The 19,967-nt window shown below is 48.4% G+C and overlaps 1 long non-coding RNA gene and 1 pseudogene across 9 annotated transcripts in view; both read right to left on the bottom strand.

Annotated features, from left to right (window-relative positions):
- Window positions 1-7,459, bottom strand: part of LOC149352782 (uncharacterized) — a 64,179-nt gene extending 56,720 nt beyond the window's left edge. For 7 of the 9 annotated variants that reach the window (XR_016290854.1, XR_016290856.1, XR_016290852.1 and 4 more), the window contains exons 1-4: window positions 7,182-7,459; window positions 4,143-4,203; window positions 3,169-3,249; window positions 1,431-1,952 (exon numbers count right to left, since the gene is read on the bottom strand). This is a non-coding gene — a long non-coding RNA (uncharacterized LOC149352782). The remainder of the gene's footprint in view (window positions 1-1,430; window positions 1,953-3,168; window positions 3,250-4,142; window positions 4,204-7,181) is intronic. The other 2 variants (XR_016290857.1, XR_016290853.1) reach the window with 1 other exon arrangement.
- Window positions 7,460-11,211: 3,752 nt separating this feature from the next.
- On the bottom strand, window positions 11,212-18,090 carry LOC149352783 (uncharacterized; annotated as a pseudogene).
- Window positions 18,091-19,967: the final 1,877 nt, after the last annotated feature.

The raw sequence follows: 19,967 nt of genomic DNA on the forward strand, positions 1-19,967 counted from the left end.
CGAAGTCTTTAGAACAGCGAGAGCCAGAGGTGAAGTTAGACCAGTCAATGTCCAGGAATTGAATTCCCGATCAGAAATATATTAGCTATAGGAAACTTGGTCCGTATGGCACTGAGGTTATTGCGCAACCGAGATATGAAAGCATCGGAGCTATCTGGCGGTCTGTAACATGCACCATTATTGAATTAACAAATGACGATGTAATGTACATCCATATAATCTAAAGGAAACTGGGTAAATTAACAAGATGGGATTCTATACGCTTCCCGACGGCTATTAAGACACCTCCTCCCCTTTTGTTTTTTCAGTCTTTGTGGAAGATTAGGTACTCAATGGTATCGGGTAGTACTTCAGTGTCAGAAATATCAGGATTAAGCCACGTTTCGGTTAGTGCTAAAATCTCACACTCACTGTTCTCCAGGTATGAACATAATTCAACGCGTCTGGGTAGCAAACTACGCATATTAATGCATGATAAATGTAATCGTGATAGCGTGTGTTTACGACATGGAGTTTGGATGATCGAATGTACCAGCTATCATTTCCTGTGTGAGCTATCTTGCAGATCGAATGATGCTCCCAGATGCAGCATCAAAAACGTAGGTGGCGTCACCAATGTGCAGTTTGTCTATGTTAAGCTTATACGTGCCGTTCTGTGACTTCGCAAAATCAAGTAGGTGTTTGCTTGATATTCGTGTTTTTTAACGAAAAATCTTCTCGTACAGCATAATTTGTATTCTTGAATTTGGGCCCCTTTTCCAGAACGTGCTGTTTATCTTTGAAAAGTGCAAATTTTACAATAATAGGCCTGCATTTTCTTTCCTGGTCCTTCCCGAGGTGATGTGCGCGCTCTATTTGAGACTGCTCGACTTACACCGAGGGTTTCCAAGCATATGTTTTACTTTTTTGTCTCAGCGGATGACCAGGTTTCGTCAGAGGTGTCAGGTAGCCCGAAGAAAAGGAGATCTGAACGGCGCAGACGATTTTTGGTGTCATCGCAGCGCGATTCAATAGACTAACTTGTCCGAGATTTCGAGAGCAACCTCGGGCACCTGAACTGGTGAAGCACTACTGTTTTTTAGAGCAGCAGTGTCCACCTTTAACACCCGAATTCCAGCTGACAGCTGTATCAGTTCAACATCAACGAATGCCTGCCAATTCTTTAAAGCGCAAAGGTCGTTGCGAATATCATCCTGGCCCAATTCAATTCTTTGCACGGTTTCCAAGACAGTCGCTAGAACTTCTTCCATTCCAGGGCCAGGATTCGATTCGGCATCCCCTGACAGAAGCAATAAAATTCGACAAAGCAGGTCTTTTACAAACTTGTCACAGTTCATGAAAGCAACAGACCACTCAATGGGGCACAACACCACAATAAGAAAACGATTGTCGCTCTTTATGCGGCAGTAGGAGCAGTCAAGGTAACTGACCTGAAAGAACAACATCGGTGAGCGCTCCATTGCGGTCGTGGTACTGTGCCCCAGCGGAGGGCGATGAAATGGCGGTTGATATAGTGTGCTTCCTATGGTGATAGCGTCGACATGTGTAGATCATCCCGGTTGCCAGCTGAGGCAGTGGCAGCTGTCCAGAAGCGGCGACCGCTTCCAATTTTCGCGTCTAACAGGCCAGGTAGAGTTCAGCCAGGATTTTGTGGACGGTGCCGCCAGTGACGCATTTAGAATAAGGACCAGCTGAAAGAACAACATCAGTGAGCGCTCCATTGCGGTCGTGGTGATATGCCCCAGCGGTGGGTGGTGAAATGGCGGTTGATGTAGTGTGCTTCCTATGGTGATAGCGTCGACATGTGCAGACCATCCCGGTTGCCAGCAGAGGCGCTGGCAGCTGTCCAGAAGCGGCGACCACTTCCAATTTTCGCGTCTAACAGGCCAGGTAGAGTTCAGCCAGGATTTTGCGGACGGTGCTGCCAGTGACGCGCTTAGAAAAAGGGTCACCTGAAAGAACAACATCGGTTAGCGCTCTATTGCAGTCGTAGTGCTGTGCCCCCTGAGCCATTCTAGAGAATGTTGCATGTAACAGACTCTATTTGTCTCTTGCCACTCTCCGTGTGCTATATATTTCAAACATATGCCTCAGGATGTCTTCCAGACTTCTGCAAGAGCTCTTTAGTTTGGTGCCTAGGCACCTCAAGCGAAGTAGTTGGACATGGATGACAGGCCTTGCACTGTTCAAAAAAAACAAAGGCCATCAGAACAGTGAGAATTGTTAGCTGTTCATGAAGGAGCACTAGGGTTTGCAGAAGTTGCATAAAAATAAAATTATATGTGAAGAAAGCCCCAGCAAATGAATCAAGGTGTGTAACCTGTCTACTTTCAGTCAATAAACATTAAAAGTGCATACAAATCCAATAGCTGCACAAAGGGGTTGGCAAGTGAAATTAGTGAAAAAATTTAATTTCATCACAAAAAATACATGTTTCAGAGAAACAAAAGACTACGCCTCTGTAGCCCCTCGATGAAGGCAATTGACTGCTGTTTCTCTAATCTTCCATCAGCATGCGTTTGGACCTATGTGGTTGCATGCGAACACCCATTTACTGGTGGGCTTCTGAGTAGAATGCCTGCATGAAAGAGAGTTCCCGAGGCCCTTGCTTGGGAACAAGTTTATGGCGTCCGATAACTGTGATGGATACACAAGCAAAAAGAAAAGCTACACAGCACTCGGACTCTTGGTGAGTATCACCCATCACTTTCACATCACGGTACACACCCACGTACACGATCTAGACTGCTTGACAACCTCCTTGTACACTTTCTCAACTTTCTCTGAAGGGTTGCCATTTGGGCTTTGGCGTTAGCAAAGGCAAACTCACGACACCAAGAAAGGCAACCAACACTATCAATCACGCAAAAATTTTGTCGGACTACTACAACAAAAATGCACTGCGAACGCTCTATTCACACACAAGGGTGAATCTCTTCTAAAGCATATCTTTGTGTGATCGCGTTGCACAAGTTATTTTGTGGCCCTTTCTCGACACAGAAGCTGCCTGTTCTCAAACACAACATACCATCGACTCGACGTGCTCATTGCTACAAAGAAATTAGTGACAACAAGCGCGACATACAAAGAGCGCGACAAACAGAGTAACCTCCGGCGAGCGCGGCGCTCTTTCTCGCAAAGTAGTGGCAAAGTCACCAAAGTCCTTACCTGTAGTAATGGATAAGCATGGTGGCAGCATGTTTCCGCTTGTCACAGACATCGGCGACACAGGAACACTTCAACTTCTCCCTGGTAGATTCCGTAAGCACATGCGTCCATGCATAAGTCTCTTAGCGACATTTTGCAAGGATCGACAGCCACACCGCCACCACAAATTTGGCCTGATTATCTCTGGTGGCCTTATAGAATGTCAAAATTAAGTGCTCAGTGTCAAAGATACGATTAGACCCCATAAAACAGCGAGGATTTCGGCGCAAGCAAGCAACGCCCATACATTCATAAGCAACGACCTATGCGTGGACCTCCACTCATGCCTTGTTACCAGACTTCGCAGCACCCCCGGAAGTTCCGAATAGACAAGAAGGCCTCAGAAATGTGACTGAAACTTTTCAGAAGTTTAAAATAACAAAAGAAACTTGCTGGAGTTTCGGGTTCGAACGCAGGCACTCTACATGCCAGGCGAGCACAAACTGCATATCACGCAGGTCACTCAGGCTGAAGGGTGCTAGTGGGGAACCAAGTGAACATGTTGTGGTGTGTATGAGTAAAGTGTGTTCGAGAATAAAAAAAGAAAGAATACGGAGCTATCACTTTTTTTTAATCGTTCCCAAAGTCACGCTAGAAGGTACGATTCCTCAACTTTTTGGTCACCGGCAACAAAGCAGTAACGACCTGCACCACTACGCAGACATTCTGGAGGAGCAACGCTTCATTGAAAGCAAGTGCTCTGCTTTCAAACGTTTTAGCGGCCAGCCGTACGCGTCACTTTTGAGCAATGAGCGACTAATTCTGCAATCTGGAACTGAGCAACAAGGCGAGCAACAAATGTGTTCACACAGCAACGCGTCTTGTAGCTCTGTCCACCGCTTGGCCTTCCACGTGCAAGAGAACACATGCTGGCGTCAGACCCAGTAAACATGAAAGCACGATTTGCGCCGCACACGGATGTTGCGCTGACTTACCTTGAGTGGCCTCAGCTGCCTTTCGGCTGTAATCGGAGCACCTTCCGTCAAGCAGGTATGGCTGTGATGGAACAAACGGGGACGTGTTAGGACAATGTACGCAGTAAGTGCTAGAGCCAGAAGTGCAAGACGCAGACTCCCATTGGGGAGCAGTTATCGTTCAGACGTGGCCCATGGCTCTGCTCCGAACGATATCTGCTCCTTGCTTGCGCCGCATGCGCACGTGCCTTCTTTTCGTCTCGCTGTGCAAAGCCGCTACCCCCCCACGTGCACGCCATGGCGCCGTTCCTTCCATAGAGGAAGGAAAACTCTGGAGAGGCCCCGCACACCAGAAAATTTGCTGGAAGTCGCGCTTTTGCAATGACTACTGGGACTATTTGGCCACCAGCACAGCCAATAGTAATGCTGGGCGCAGCATTGTCTACTGCATTGTCTGCCGCGCATGTGCACGCGCGCCGACAAGGTGGCCATGTAGGGAAGACGCAGGGGGGAGCCGGCTTCAAGAAATGCGACGTAATCACCTCTCTTGAGGTCTTTCCTTCCTCCATAGGGCTACGTTTTTAACCTACACTGAGCTACACTTCGTGCAAGCTCGTATAGGCGGGTGGAGGGCAGGGCTAAAGCTATGACGTAAAGGCGCTGCACTCGCTGCTTGATACGGTGATACCGATGAGTAGTCATTCTCGGGAGCAGACAGCCTCTGAACTTTCAAGCCTTCGTATTATAAGAGGAACTATATACTGCAAAAGATTTTTGCGTGGAGTTTATTATGAAGAAATGCAAAGGACATTTTTGTTTCCTCTCAAATGGAACATAACACACCAACTTGTATCATCTCGGCGGATATGCATGGAGCATATCACGCAATTCTCGCTAAATTTCTTGCACAGAAAGTACATCGTCGTATGAAGGGTCGACGACGAGTTCCTCGTGCGAAATACAAGGTATCCATGTTTCTGTCGTGGCTAGGGGAACAGCATTCTGCTCTACATTGAAACCGGCGTTCCACGGCGTATGAGGTGCGACTTTAGATGGTTGTTTCTCAACACTCAGCCAGCAGGCTGACCAACCTGTAGTATCAGCCGAGGCGGCCGAACGAGGAGACCAAAGCTCCACGCGAACTGGGACCAAAGATTTAATTTATTTGACGCGCACAAGTATTTATTGTGGATGCGACTTGATCCACATTATGAACTCTTCGATGGTGTCGGCAACTGTGGAAGGTGTCTAAAAACTAGGAATGGTTGCGACGACAGTTATGAACGATGAAGGCTCCATGAATATGCAGGTTGATGAAACTGATGTACTTGTGAAGGTGGAGGCATGTTGTATTGTGGAGGAAGTTGCGGAGATTGGATGTAATGTTCCAAGTACTGAGGTCGTTGTGATGGCGCCCCTCTCCTTGATGGAAAAATTGCAGGAAACCCCAAGGGTCGTTGTGAAAGGCCATACAGCCAAAAAGGAAGTTCGGACCCTGGCATCCAAGTCATGCAGGGAAAGACGGGCGTTCAGACGAGGTTGGCATTGTTCTTCTGATTACTTGCATGGTCACTGCAAGTTCCTAGGCATCCTTGCTAACCTGTTCGTACTGGAGAGAAATTTGGGACGCAGTCGCAAAAGATATGTCGGAGGCCTTCCAATAACAAATGTACTGAAACACGTTGAGAGAAGGAACGAAATGATCGTGCAACATGTCTTCTGGAGAAGGTTAACTGCAAATATTAAGGCGAAAGCCCTCAAATGCTTATACTCACAGCTATGACTGTCCGTCCATTACATCTGAAGTGAGTCAGAACTAGAAATTACTAGTCAGAAGTCTTAACTAGTCATTACCCAGTCATGACTGGTTAGTCACAACTAGTTATGACTGGTTAGTAATGACTAGTATTAACCAGTCACAAGTCATTACTAGTCTAACCAGTCATGACTACTTAGTCATTAACCGGTCATGACTACTTAGTCATTAACCGATCATGACTACTTAGTCATTAACCGGTCATGACTAGTTACTAGCCAATCATTACTAGTTAGTCATGGGTCATGACTAATAATCGAAGTCGCCCCGCCCTATAGCCGCCACGTGTGTGCCTATGGCCGTGCAGCCAAAGTTGCGTGGAAAAGCTTTCGCCTCGCGCACGTAGATCGTCAAAGTGCCCCCTGAATTTTAAACAAACCTCTCAGAGCAGCTACTCGGCGACAAATTCGCCAGGTTACTGACAGCGATTCTGAAATCGATGCCAATCACCAAGTGGCATTTAGTTGCAAACTCACTCTCATGAGAGTAACTGTTTGCTTACAGATATCTGGTATCGCATCACCAGTGGAAGGCTGTGACGTGGAAAGATATGACGCAGTCCTGTTCCTGTGACGCAATTCGGGCGAAGTAGATTCTGCGGCCTTCATCTCCCAAGTTGTAAATCAAGAGTGATTTTTTTTTTACTTTCATATGGTGCCGATGCTCCACCAGAAGCACTCAAGTAAAGATCAGAAGTCTCAAACCATTGTGCCCATTTTTTGGTACGCAGGTCGTTGAAGACAACGTTCCATGAACGTTGGTTGAAGATGGGGTTCGGGAGAACGCACGCCCATAAAATACGATGTGGACAGTGCCATTTCTTTCGCCCAGTTCCAAAAATTGGTATTATTCGAAGCCAAATACTGTAAAACTATTCTTGTTCTTGGACTGCCCGGCCTTCAAGCCAGACAACTTTCAATATGGCTGCCCGGCCTCCCCGGCCGTCAAGCCACAATGGAGGGCAAGCAGGTCTCAACTGCGCAATCAAGCAAATAGCGCCACACGCTATTTTGATTTTGCAATGAACGCAATAATTTATCTCTCACTGAGAAGTGAAAACACTTTCTGTGGTCGCTTTGACAAAAGCTTGATCACACAATCCTATTTGCTGTTTGCTGCTACCATATACGACGCATTTACGTAGGCGTCAAAGTCATACACGAAAATCTCGTCGAAACAGTTCCTGTCACTTGTAATGTCACTACCGAAATGCGATGACATTAAAGTGAATGAAATTAACTCACAACTTCAGCATCTGCCGGACACTCCAGGACCAGCGACTTCTTCAGGAGCGGCCTGGACCACGATGAAACGACGCAGAAATGTTAAAATCGGCAGTACAAGAAAAATTTCGCTAACTACTAATGGCAAAACATGTCAGAAGCTTGTTCAACACTACGAAAAGGCCGATTTCACTTCGCACAAGTTGATGATGTCCGATTACGCTAGGTACTCAAACTGCATTTCATATATCTCTGTAGACTCGGCCTAGGCGGCAGTACAACCATCACCTCCGACTGTGACCAAATACGAAATTCATCCGACGAGCACAAGAATTTATAGATAACAAACACGTGACACAAACGGCCGATCCACAAGTACACAAACAGAAAGAAGCGAATAGTCAATCCATTAAGTCGAAACCGAAACTGAAACCAAGATACAATACAAACGCTTCCAGAAGCTGCCGTATAAATACAAAGACGTGAAAGAAGACACTGTAAGCGTAGGGAGCTTCGCATTAACATACATAAACCACTGATCTCCAGTAGGGGATCAGTGACATAAATACGTGGAGGAAAAAAAACTAGGAGGGAGCGCGCTCAGCCTCTGCAAGCTAAAGCCCCTTGGGGCTTTACTGCAAGCCATCCCCCTCTGACGCCGCTGCCGAGGGCCCTCCGAGGGCCCTTTTGCGCACTGACTCTTGGGAAATAGGCCCTCCACAGTTACCCGACTACCAACCAGGGGCAATTTTTAGTGAACGTCCGTGCTGCGATGTAGCGCAGAAGCGCAGCGCCTCAGCTTTGGCGGAATGCGTACCGAGCTCGAGGTTGTCTGAAGGATCCGCGTCTCAACACTTCTGTTGATTACACTCTTGAGTTTTTGGGTGCACTGTAGAAAACTGCAGGTAAATTTTTCATCAAAGGGTGCGGTCGCGACCTCATTGTTCAACTATTATTCATAAAGAGAATGGAGAGGAATTCCTTTCGTCGTTATGCACACATACGGAGCGTATATTTCAGCGCATGCTATAAGCGGAGAACTCAAGAGTAGGCGAAGAAAACGAGCCTCTAAAAAAGGGCGCAGTGGCTTCCAGAGCGCTCACGGCGGACGGACGTGTTTAACGAGCGCTCCGGCGCGCTGCGCAAGAATCTATATTCTCGGGCAGGCGGACTTCGGCCCGCCCATGGGCCCGCCGTTCTCCGCTATCTCGAGGCACAAGTCGCGCCGAATACGCTCGCGCACATACGCGGTTCCGACGTGAAATACAGCAGTGAAGTATTTCTCTCTCTCGCTGCCGAGAGAGAGTGCCGGCGGCTTTACGTCTGCCCCTATACGCGGGGTCTCCTGGCCACTGCGCACAATCACTTACAAAAAGAAGTGAACGTTATGTGCATAGCCGCGCGCACGTAGCGTCCTTTGTCGGACTAATCGCGCGCGCGGCACACTGGGTGGGGCGCCCGGCTAAGTATACCGTCCGATAGCACCCGCGGAGCGTTCGTGTCACGTGTGCACTACCTGGCGAACAGCAAGCGGGAAGTCAAGCCCGCCTGCTCGATGAACGCACAGAGGCTCACCATTGTACTGTCACGGGTGCGCGCACTGCCGCGCGGCCACAGGAGCGCCTCGAGACTGTCCGGGATGATTCCCAGCGCCCTGTAGGCCGCGAGCATCTCGCGACGCGGCACTGCAGAAGCGGAACAGCGAAGGAGCATGTGCTCCACTGCGCCGCAGTCAGTGCACGCGTGGCTCGGGGATGGTGGCCGCTGCGGCGAGCGAGCAGTTTGCGCTCACCACGGAGCCGTCAGTAAATACAAGCAGATGGTCGCGCAGTTGCTCGTAAAGCGAGAGAGCGAAACCGAAATCGAAATCTGGCTAGGAGCTACTGCTGTCTTGTCACGTGAGGGCCTATTTCCCATGATGCTTTCTACCGCGTGTTCCATATTTATCTGTCCGTGTTACGAAAACATTCTCCTGTGCAAACTACTGGACTATATGGGCTGAAACGCCGACTACAAGGTAGCTTATGATAGTCTTCGTCCTTCGATAAGTAATTTAACATCTAAACTTGCCTGCATTTTCTGGAATCGGCGAAAAACTGCATTCGACTGCGGCAGAACTTTTGTCCAGGCGAGCAATGAAGCCAGTGTGACAGACTGCGCCATCTGGCGAGCGGTGTGAATTTCAAGGAGCAGACGACACGCACATCCGAAGAAACCATAGAGTTTCTTACTATTACCTAGAGGGAAAGCTGGCGGCGCTGCACTTCAGCCACCATGGACGCTCAAAGCATCATGGGGCGGTGAGCTACTTGTTGCGGAACAGTCGTAATTTTTCGGGAACACGGAGTGGCACTACAAAAATTTTTCATTCCGAAAACGCTGTTCGTGTGTGCGCAGACGACTTTCGCGCGAACGCAGTGGGCAAAACCCATAGTAGTGGAAACGCGACGACACACGACGCCAATAAAAGGTTTCACTTTTCCGAAATGCCATTAAAAAACCTCTTATAGTATTTAAGCAACAACATCTTTTTTGAAAACATATTTACTTTTAAAAGTGCGCCTGTTAAGTACGAAATATTAGTTTTTATAGTGTTCATTACTAGGCCAATAGGAGAGCGAGTCGTCTCTAATTTTGGGCAAACTTTGCACTTAAATGCTTTTCTGCTCGTTTGTTGCAATCATTAGACAAGATTTTCAATGTTAGGACGTTTGTAGTTATCAAACAGCTTTATTTCTTGATTATTTTTTGGCCAAAAGTTGCAGTTCCGCAACAAGTAGCTCACCGCCCCATGATGCTTTGAGCGCCCATGGTGGCTGAAGTGGTCTCGAGGGGTCGCCATGCAAACTCCCATAGACGGGCTGCCAGCTTTCCCTCTAGGTAATAGTAAGAAACTCTATGATGACTAGGCTTCAAGATTATGACGTCATGCTCCCTCCTAGTTTTTCTTCCTCCATGCATAAATCCATGCATAAATACGTAGATGGCTATGTATACAAAATACATTTTTCACGTGCGTCGCCAAGCGCCGATACCAACCAAACGAACGCGGCTTACTTAAATGCGAAGTACCGTTCTACAGACTAAAATACGCACTTTCAGACGTGTAAACGATTTCATCTTCGTAGAAGGTAAGTCTTTGACGCGTGGGTGCACCGCCATAATGCTGCCGTCGTCCAGGCGGACGAACTTCACATACTTGCGAGGCTGAGCTGCAACTGGTCACGGCATTTGGCGTCATAAAATGGGGTTGTGCGATTGAAACGCGCGTCTTCTTTTTTCTTTTTTCATCTGCTAGCCTGCACCTCCAAAGAAAGCGGTGTAAAAAGTGTAGTTCTCGTGCTACACTACGCGTAAAAGAAATGCGTTCGTGTAGGTGGGCAGAGCTGCACTTTTTCTACACTGGCAAAAAAAATTCAGGGGCACTCTTTCAGAAGCAAGGCTCTCTTTTATCTCTCGAGCGGTTGCCGCCTAGGGAAGTTCGCGTGGACGATATAAGACACAAGTGGACGCCCGCACTTGTGTTCAGACAATAGCGGGCTGCAGGGACTCCGAAACGTTTATGGGAGGGGGGGGGGGGGGGGGGGGCAAGTATAGTCTTTGCTTCATCATCATCATCAGCCGGACTAGACCCACTGCAGGGCAAAGGCCGCTCCCATATATTCCTCCAATTAACCCAATCCTGTGCTAGCTGCATCCACTTGACTCCTAAAAATTTCTTATTCTTATTAATTATTAATGTTTTAATTCATTGTAGCTGTTTTGAATTTTACATAATTGCATCCTCGCTTATTCTACATTGGTATATAAACTTTAAAAATGATTGGAAATTTCATAATTACTGAAACCTGCGCAGACCGCGCAAGTGAGTAAACGGATTGGAAAGCTGCGAAAAAACATTTTTAATATTTCTGAATTCGCGCTCGCACTGAAACAAATGTGAACTGATATATTCATGCAAGTAGACATGAAAGTAGGCACTAGGTACAAAGCTATAGTATCGCAGACTGACGAGTTTCAAGGCTAGCATGACAAGAGGCAGGAGATCTTTTCAAAGGAGGCCGAAGGTTGCTGTTCGTTCTGCCGTTCTAGATACGAACTCTTTCATAACGGCATCCAAATGCAGGTCCGCAACTCTCTTCTTGCGCATGTGGAGGAGGAGAAGGTGTGTCAGCCTCCTCTGCGTCATTCGATTGCGCAGAAATGTTTTTACTCTCCTCGGAGCACTGAAAGATCGCTCTCCTGAAGCAGCTGACGCAGGAACACGAGTTGCAGATACCGGGCAACCTGGTCCATCATATTACGCATGTCTGCAGACTTCCCCTGCAGAATTTGTTAAATGCGTTCACTTGCGACCGGACCCTCGACACGCAGGAGCGTTGGGAGAAGCACGAGTTGCGCTGCAAGCCTGCTAATGTCAAAATCTGCAGCGTATGCTCCTAAAAGCTCATTTAGGCCGTTTGACGCGAAGTTTCGACCTTCAGCAGCGTCAGTCAAAATGCGCTCGAGGCTAATATTAGGATCGGGTGAGCGTGGTCGGTCCGGAGAAGGGACGAGGAAGGCGGGAGACGGGGTTACGATGAGAAAACAAAGAAAACTTTATACAGGCTATTTACATGATTACAGAAGAGCAACTGAGAGGGACTCTCAGTGGATGAGGACTGCTTCGCTAGCGGGAGTGCACACTGGAGTCCTCAAAACAACTCCCGTTAAATAGCGCACAGATTCCCCAGATCCCTGTCTAGGGAAATAGTTCGAAGAATGACGCCCAATCAGACGGACAGTTGCGGCCACTGTTGATACCGCCCACGGCAGGGGCGGCGCTGGGCCGTGGTGCTCTGCCGCAGCTCGGTTGATGGGAGAGGGTAGAGGCTCAGTAATTAAACACTGCTGTCTTTCACTAAGCACACCACCACTCTGTTCGTTGACCCGAGGGTCGACTCGGCCACGGAACGCCGCCATCGTCGCCGCATCTTCGGCCTTCGGCGATCTTTGACCTTCGCCGCTGCGACCATGGTCCCACGGTCCTGGAAGGTCGCTGCCTAATCCACTTAGGCAGCAGGGAAAGCATCACAGGTCCTACAGCACCCCTCTTTGAGCTTCGCCGCTACCGCCATGGTCCCACGGTCCTCGAAGTTCGCTGCCTTAATCCCCTTAGGCACGAGGGGGGGGGGGGGCCTCCCAAACCCAACACTAATCAGCTGCTCCATGCCAGGCTGTTCAAATCGCCGTCGGATCTCAGTGGTAATACGATCGATAGCGGCAATAAACTCTTTTCTCTGTAATGACTTGAAGTCAAGCGCTGCAAGCTCCTCGGGCCTGTCTGTGAATTGAAGCCTTCTGCGCGGCTGCGAAACTCTGGGCGCTCGAGGTTCCTTTAGACCTAACTTTGTTGCCCTTTAGTTCGTCCGCCGCCGTAGGTCGTCAAATGAGGCGTCAGACCGCACCCTAACAAGCGGTCACAAAGAGCCTCTGCTGCTTCTTTTGCTCCTGCAGCGCGGTAAACTGGGAGTTGAAGCATCTTCGCTAATTTCTCGCACGGGCCAAACAGGGCTATAGAAAGGTAGATCCCAATAAAGTTTCGAACTTCTTTAATACTTTCTCATATCGTTTTAAGGCTGTCTTGAGGGTGCCAGTGAGAGAGCTTTGAGCTTGCACCAGTTCCTGCAAAGTTGCCTGCACCCTTTCATAGTTCTCAACGAACCTTTCCACTGATTTCACTCTTCCTGTCCACCTGGACCCAGTGGTAGCAGTAGGGTGTTCTGCCTAGAACAATCTTGCTCACTGGCATCATTACCCGGGGGAAGTACAACGCTCGAATAAAAAGTTTAGGTTTAGGTTTTATGGGGTTTAACGTCCCAAAGCGACTAAGGCTATGAGAGACGCCGTAGTGGAGGGCTCCGGAAATTTCGACCACCTGGGGTTCTTTAACGTGCACTGACATCGCACAGTACACGGGCCTCTAGAATTTCTCCTCCAAAGAAATTCTAGCCGCCGCGGCCGGGATCGAACCCGCGTCTTTCGGGTCAGCAGCCGAGCACCATAACCGCTGAGCCACCGCGGCGGCGTGAATAAAAAGTCTTTCTGTTCTTCGATTCGAGTATTGCATTGGAAACATCCTTTACAATGTTGAGAGCGTCGCCGATGATCGCAGTTCCTCGCGACCTCCTGGAGTGCCAAGTCTAGGCAGTGGTTACTGCAGTGCACAAATATTATGCGAAGCATATAACGTAGGTTTCGGGCCTTCGCGCGACGCCCGGCGGTAGCCACCATTGACCTTGAAGTGAGATCACATGATGTGACGTCACGTGATGACGTCACACCGGCTGCAGATGGGGCCTCATATCGCGCCGTCGGACGTCGCCCGGCGGAGACCTCCACTATCTAGGCACTATACCTCCACTACCTCCACGCTTCGGTTCGCGCCGTCGCGCGCGATGCGGCGGCGGCGCCACCATCGCTGCATCACGTGATATGTGACGTCACGCCAGGGATGAAGCGGCGCGCGCCCGCCGTCGACGAAAGTAGCGACACTCTCCTCCACTCCGGCGTTTTCCTCCTCGAATATCCTCGCCCGCCGGCTGCGCGCGCTGCACACGGCACGCTTTTTTGGGCGTCGCTCGCTCGCCGTCCGGGCAGTTGGCTGGCACATGCGCGCGCTCTTAATTTCGCGCTTTTTCCACGCTCTGTTATTGAATAAAAACACGAGAAAGACATGCGACACGCGTGACTACCACGAGCCACATAAATTAGCGTCTCGTACGCGCAATGAAAGTGCCAATTACGAGCGCTTGCGGCACGAACAAAACCACTGGCTGCATACATCTTCCATTCTTTTTTTACTTTTCAATACCGTCTTTCTCAACACGGCATAGTATATGAAGCATAATATTTACAATATATTTGAACATTCCTGAATATTTTCTTCATACCAATGTTTAGTTAAATGTAGATTCACTTCGAACTAATTATCGCGGAAGTACAGTTTACGAAGTTGTTCACGAGTGCAGTTTCAGAAGTGGGATGGTTGCTGGGAGCAAGCTGGGGCATTTGCTTCGGTGGCCGTCCTAAAATTTTTCATTAAGGTTCAGTCTGAGTTTGGCACCGCGCAGTGCACATGCAACGGCTTAATCGTTTTTGTAGTTGAGAATTTTAGCGGTGGCTTAAAAACGAATATGAACTTTTCATATAAGAATGAAACGACTTCAGCTCCCGCTGTCGGCGACCCTGAGGTGATGTCGAGCCGAAGCCGAGTGCCAAAGATCCGCGCACCGATTTTCCGTCATCCAAGGAAAGTGTCCGCACCCCAAAATTTGGCCCTCTCAACCACAGAAATTTGACCTTGTCCGAATTTCATCAAAATTGGTGTCAAGCTTAATTTTAATATGACCGATTCAATGGTGAGCTCCAAAATTAGGTGGGCTATCCCCAAAATTTGTCTCTCTGGAACCCATAAATTTGATGTCGTCCATATTTGACCAACATTGGGGTCCAACCTAATTTGACTACGGAAACTCAGTGTTGGCTTCGAAATTTAGGTAGACCACCCCCAAAGTTTGGCACACTTGGGCATTTCCCACCCACATTCTATTCCTTTTTAAATCCACTTAAAGAGATGTTACGTTAGGAAAGAAAAAAACAGATAGCAACGACCGTGACAAGAGAGAGAGAGAAAGGAACTTTAATGAGGGAAAGGTGGAGAGGTCGGCCGGTGGTGACATGGCCCTGGCCTGCTACTCCACACAGGGGAAAGGGAAGAGAAGGAAAAGGAAAGAGCGAATGAAGGCTGATGATGGCATAATACAATGAGTTTCATGGGTGATGTCTACACACACACACACCACACTGGCTGGCACTCGCATCGCGGTTAGTAGACGCGCATAAAACTCATAAAACTGGTGTCTGCAACACAAACACCGACACATGTCATTAACCATGTAGGTTGTGCACAGGCAGTCACAGACGACTATCCAGGCCTGTTTCGCACAAAAAGTTATAGGTCTTAGCAATTTGGTCAGCCACAGTCAAGGCTATCCTAAAGCAAGTGCCTGACTAATATAAGTCTTGAGTATAAATACAGTCACAATATGGCACAGTTTTTCAGATGCAATGTTTATTACAGATAAGTCGTGTAGTTTTACGCCGAAAATATACATAAAAACTACGAATAAGCCAGCTGTGGACATCTGTCACCCGTTGGGTGCAGTCCTCAAAACAAAACACAGAAAACAAAAACATACTTAGGGAAATGAAACAGCTCAGATGTAGGCCTATAGTTTTTGAGCGGATGATGTATTCAACAAAATGCTACGCAACCATGCTCAGCTAAAGCAAATAATCACAAACTGTAGCAATGAATATACAAAAATTGCATGCAATGGCTATTTACAATACTTGAGTACATTCAGGCAACAATGGAAAGCACTGAAGTTATTAAAAAATGAATTATTTATGTGAATGCAATATGAGGTCTTTTCCGAGAATGTGGCATTGATAATCTGACCTAGTAGAAGCGTAACGGTTCAACAAAACAACAAATAAGCGTAGGTCGTTAGACAAGTTGCATTCATAAAAAAAAAATCTAGGTTAAATCTCGCTCGGGACATGCGCCGCATTACTGCGATGTGCACCATTACCAGAGGTTCGAAAAATTTACCGCACCGCGGATACCGCTGCACGCATACCAACACTTTTGCTTCCACACTTGCTAACACATGCACACACATTGTACGCATCAGCCGCCGCTGTTATATCACGTTGAGCGGAACTATGAAGTGACAACAATAACACCCATAACGACGCAAAATGATCAGTGAATTAAGTGAGGTTGTTGGCTTTGTGATGCGCATGCATGCAGTTTCAGTATACACAGTCGCTAAGAAGAAATGCACGGTTGCTCGCAGAGGTGGGCAGTCTTAGTCGGGGTAAAGTTTGCCGATGTTGTGTAGCCGCTTTGTTCTCCTAGTGCTGTCTTTCTTGCCGCTCGGAATCGCGAAAAGAACAAAAGCTTTTTCACGCCGGCTTATGCACTGAAATGCGCGAAGTGCAAGCGCGCAATGCCAGGGAGCTCGGCCGTAGCAGCGGCGGCTGGCCAAAAAATGGCGCCGACGAAAAATGAAAACACAAAAAGAGCGAACTTTCCGCGCGCCTTTCCTGGAGACCGCCCGCGGAGCCAATCACCGTTGAGAAAAGCGCCGATGGGAGAGGTGAGAGAGGAGGATCGGCGAGGGTGTGCGGCGCGGCGGCATAGTTCACAGAAAGACGCTACTTTCAAATTATCGAGGGGCTTTAGTCGCGTCAGTCTGTGCCCGCAACCGCGCCAGCGTCTTTGCGCCGGGCGTGTATGCGGTCAAGATGCCTCCAAACGCTAAGGACGTTAATAATAAGAATGCAAAACGAAGGCTGCTTCGCATCCACTGGGCTTAACCTTGATAAGCCTTTTTGACCATGGTTCAGATTCCATAATTTTTTTCTGCACGCCACTAAATCTGCCTGCCATGTTCGTGGCCCCCTCAAAACAGTGCCCCCTTAGGTTCTGAAAGTCCAGGCCCAGACGTAAAATCATGTCCCTCAAGGCTTTATACAACGTCTCGGCTCTGCTGTCTGGTGCATTGTACATGCCAAGAAATTCCTCACGAACTTCCAGTGTTATCCCGTCTACCCAACGCACACAAAATGTGAACTCCTCATTGCCTGTTACGTCGGTGGTACCGTCAGCAATGATTCCATAAAACGGACTGCATCTGATGTCTTTGATGATGCCTCGCTGAACGCTGTGCGCCATAATTTCTATGAGCTTGTTCTGTATGTCGCTGCTTAGCCACCTATCTCATTTCTCCAGCCATTTCTTCAAAGCAGGCACGTCTTGCGATCGTTCATCTAGCAGATCAAGGAGGTTGCCTTCGTCCTTCGTTTGCCCTTGTAAAGCTTGACCTGTGCGGCATAGGTAACGCACCGAACGCACTATTGCACGCAGTGCCTGCCTGGCTTCCTCCTGCTGTCTGCTGCTGTGCTGCGATAATAGCTGCACTACACGCATTCCTTTTTCTTTCGACAGTTGGCGGCTTGCGGAAACGCAGTGAAATTGGCTCTTCTCATGACACTGAAATTTTCCAACAGCCTTTTTCCAATTACTGAACCCGTTGTGAATGAAACACAGTTCCACTGCTGTAACGTTTTCTCCTCCTTCTTTGAAAGCTATTTGACACAAATTGCAAAACACGACGTCGCGTTCGTAGTCATACGACAACCACGTCAATTTCTCAAACCATGCATATTTACAGGACCTTCCGGTCTGGCTCGTTGGAAATTTGTAGCTCTTTGGCGGCAGTGATCGAACATCCGGGGCCGTGTCGTCATGGCTTGCGATTTCGATCAGAGCACAGTCTGTTGCCAAGAGGGGCTCTCCACCTTGTGCTACGGTTGCTGGGATCTCTGTAATAAGTGAGATAAAAGGGATTATTAGCCTATCAACTCTGTATGAATCCTTTCTTGATCACCGTATATACTCGTGTAAGGGCCGCACTTTTTTTCCGCGGTTCTCACGGGGTGCGGCCCTTACATGGAACCGGCGTTTTTCCGCTAAAAATTTCTGCTACAGCGCAGCCCCGATTACGCGTCCGTTTTTTACGCGGCGATACCCATTTTTATGACGAATTAGCGCAGGCGTGACGAATCCTTTGAATACACAATGCATTAAAAGTGTGGATTGTGCCCGCGCGATCTGCACGATTACCACCCGCAGTAAGACAGGTTGCTAGCGGTTGCTTGATCACTGTATTACTTTACTGGCAAATTTCACGTGATCCTAAGTTAGGATCCACCTAAGGTGCGGCGCTTGTGACGGCTTGGAGCGGCGCGTCACCGCCCAAAAACGCCCCACTCGCGTTTTCTTGCACGGTGAGGCACACCCAACACGCCTGCACCCCATCCTGGCTTTTGTACAGCATAACGTTTTGTCAATCCTTTCTGGTGCGAACGCCGGGCGAGCTAGCGTGGATGACGGACCGCCTGTGCGAGGTTCCAGGCCGAGCACGGCGCGCGGGACGACGCGTTCGTGGTCGTAGCTATTTTTACGCGGCCAAAATCATGCGCGCATGAAACAGCTTTTGGCTCACTTTTTTTTTCGAATTGCCGGAGGCCAAGTGAGGGGTGCGGCCCTTACACGGGGGCGGCCCTTACACGACTATATACGTATTCTTTAAAAAAAAAAGAAATATAGCAAAATATGCAAAACATGCATGACACGCAAAAAAAGTTCATGAAAGCCACATGAAGAGCACGGTGGAAATAAAACATCGCAAAAACGTACCGTCAATATTTGCTGCTCCTATCGCACGCTCATCTGGTTGACTTTCATGAGAAGTGCTTCCCGCTGCCAGCCAAAATACAAATACGAAGGGGCATTAGAAACACATCAATAATCAAAGTGGTGAAAAAAAAAATGTGTGGCAATATACCTTGTGCAACCTCGCTTCCATGGCCTAAGCATTTCGTCCCAGGCACGAAAAAGTTGATCTTCTTTTGAGACCCAGATATCTTCCGAGGCAGCGACATTGTAAATCTGCGGTTATTAAATAATACACTCAAGGGATGAGAGACGTGGAAGTAGGCCGCGTTACGTTTCGCCACCGCCGTGTGAGATCAACGCGGCTGCAGTGGACGCAGGAGTATTATTCCGAGCAACGGACAATTCGCTTGGCCGACTGCCGCCCAGAGCCGCCTCGGGAATCGTTTCCAGACAGACCCACTTGCCACGTGTCGTCCTGTGCGTGTGTGCAAATGCTTGTGAGAGCACGGCGCTCAGGGAGAGGGTGTTCGCCCCGGGCCGGATGGATCCGGATCACGGCGCCGCCGGGTCCGAGTCAGCGACGCTCGCCATGAACATGAGGGCTGCTTCGACACGTGCGCGTCTTCGGAACCTTCCTCCTTTCCCTCTGAAGGATGCTCCCGCCGCCAGGTCGCCGTCGAGACACCTACTGTGTGGGCGTTTCAGATTTCCAGTGTTGTCGGTAACGAGTAACGGCGTTACCGGTAACGCGTTACTTTTTTCGGTAACTTAGTAACGTACTCGTTACCATTTCGGAACTGTAACGGGTAACGTACTTACGTTAACATTTTTCGGTGACGTGAGGTGGCACGTTACTAGTTACTTTTTATTCCAATTGTCCGCCTCCACCTCTTTTTCAAAAAAAAAACGCCGAAAATGATTTTGCAAATAAACAAAATCTACAGGTGTTCTCGACGACTCGTGTTGCGGCTCGCATGCATGCCAAAAAACACCTGCCCTTGACGACGCACTCAGCTAAAAAAAAAAAAAAGCACGAACACGTAGTCACACACTTGTCTCCATCACCAAACCACTCACGTACACTACTCTCTAAAGAGTGGACGCATGCCGAGCCACCAATGGACCATTTGCAGAAATCTGTAAGTCAGTTTCTGCGTAAGCTTGTTTTCCAACCAAAAGGTCTCTTTCACAGGCGACACTCTCGCATTCTTTGTGAAAGCAGTTCCCTCTTCTGAGCAAACTCAGGAATGTCGCCAGTTAACTTCAAGATGGCCCCAAGAGAGTCGCCGAAAGAGTACAATGGTACAGCACAGAAAAGGGGATTTCAGTCAACCGGCTGTTTCTATCTGCAACTGCAGCTACGTTTCTGGTTATTGCGAGCGAAGCTGACCTTGAACACCTTGACGTAAACACTCGCATTTTTGCGATAATTATGCAGGTTCAAGTAAAAAAAAATTGTTTTGGTGCGCAAATTTATTTTTACCGGAACTATGACATTTAAGCATTTCTTTATTGCT

Source organism: Amblyomma mixtum, chromosome 3 (assembly GCF_055824585.1).
Source record: "Amblyomma mixtum isolate Tamu chromosome 3, ASM5582458v1, whole genome shotgun sequence".
Lineage (NCBI taxonomy): Eukaryota > Metazoa > Arthropoda > Arachnida > Ixodida > Ixodidae > Amblyomma > Amblyomma mixtum.